The sequence below is a fragment of the Argiope bruennichi genome, chromosome 11 (assembly GCF_947563725.1).
Source record: "Argiope bruennichi chromosome 11, qqArgBrue1.1, whole genome shotgun sequence".
In the NCBI taxonomy this organism is placed as follows: domain Eukaryota; kingdom Metazoa; phylum Arthropoda; class Arachnida; order Araneae; family Araneidae; genus Argiope; species Argiope bruennichi.
Genome location: NC_079161.1, coordinates 71,201,807 through 71,203,760, shown reverse-complemented (window position 1 = coordinate 71,203,760; position 1,954 = coordinate 71,201,807).

Here is a 1,954-nt window from a genome sequence, read left to right as displayed (position 1 = left end):
AGTAAAATGTTCGGTCTGTAGAAAAACGGCGGCCCAAACTCATAGCGACACGGGTGGCATTTGAATCCGTATAGTGTGAGAGGAGCCTTAGGGCCACGCGGATGGTTAATCGCGAGATGGTCTTTCTGATTTAAAGGGGGGGGGATCCATAAATCAATGGAATAGCTTACAAATTAGAAAGTAACTGCTTTATAAAGGCTTTTTTTTATCAAGATTTAATTTGATAAGTTTGTGAAATTAAGTCAGTAGATGTAATCGTTTAAACACTATTATTAATTTTCGACAAAAAATATGATTAAAAACTAAAATCAACTTTTGATAATAATATGACATGATGTTCTAAGACTGGGCATATTTTGTAAGTATCAAATTTCGAGAATCTGTGAATTATTCTTTTCAATAACGAAATACAAAGAGTGATTATTTAGTTATGGTAAAAGATAGCTTCATACTTAATGAACTAAGGTATGCGATTAATATATCCCTTCTAATATTGAATGTGTTTATTTACTAAATGCGATCTTCGGATTTATTTTGAATTGCTCTGAATAATCATATCATAAATCACCATAGCACTCATGACATAAATCATCATAAAACAGATTTCAAAACAAACATCATAATATTGATTTATTTAGAGGAAAGAACAGGAGATGTAAATGTTATTTATGATTTTCAGGTATGTTAATTGTTGTAATATAATTTAGAATACGGTTTATTAAGTTATAATCAAAATAAGAAGTGTTTACGTCCTACGCGCAACTACTAAACCTTTTTTACTAATTAAAAAGAAGAAAGAAAGAAAAGAAAAAAACTTTATTTTTGTGTATTTCAAAACCGATTCAAGGCTAATGTCAATGATTCTGGATACAACAAGGCTACTTTCATACATGAAAGTAATTGCTTACACCGGTAATTACTTCTAAATTAGGAACCAGTTACCTCTTACGCTGGTTTTCGAGAGTTTTCACACTATGCTGTCAAATATTTGTAAAATTTATACATCCCAATTTCACTGAAATACGAATATCACTATTTCTTCACTAAATCCATTTACTTATATAATTTGATATTTTTACAATGTCTATGGAGGTAATCAACAAAAGTAAAAACTTTTCTAGTTAGCAATTAAAACTTCCAAACTTTGTTTCAAATACAGTTCTAAGACATAAAATTTCTTAATTCAATTGTGGAATTGTTGCGGTTCCTACCAAAGCAAGACGCTTATTCTTTTATTGAATCCATCGTCATGAATTATTGTTAAAAAAAATGTTTTCGGTGATTGTTATCTTCACTCCTAGCGATCATTAGAAAGAGAAAGAAAATGGAATGTTGCAAAGATACGTTAATGCAACATATGCTTTACAAGTTTAATTTTACATATTTAAATCATCAATTACTTTTCCACAGTAAATTTTATAAAAATATGTAAGCACAATTGAAACTTTTGTCATTTAAATTTTTTTTTGATAAAACTAGCAGAAATAGCAATGAATAAATAGTGTTTTCTTTTTTAGAATGTACGAAAATTAGAAAATTATTACGTCCATTGTATTTTTTTAAAGAACATCATAAATGTATCGAAATTTACGAGGAATGAAATACTCCTGTATAATACTTTAAAAGAATCATTTGTTTGTTCCCTTTGAATATTTTTGAAGATAGCAATTTCTTTGAAAATGCACACAAAATAGTAAAAAAAGGTGGGAAAAAAATAGCAAAAAAAAAAGTCGATAATTTTAATAAATTTCTAAAACATTTTAAAATCAATAGAACAGTCTATAATTTCAAAAATAAATTTTAAATAAGGTCATTTAATGTGATTTACCCTGATATATTTGATGAGGTTTTAATTGAAATTTTCATTATTTTGAAACATTTAAAAGCGAATATGCCATTATTTTTCAATAAAAAATGATTAAAAAAAGTATTGAACTTTAAAAAAATTGATGTG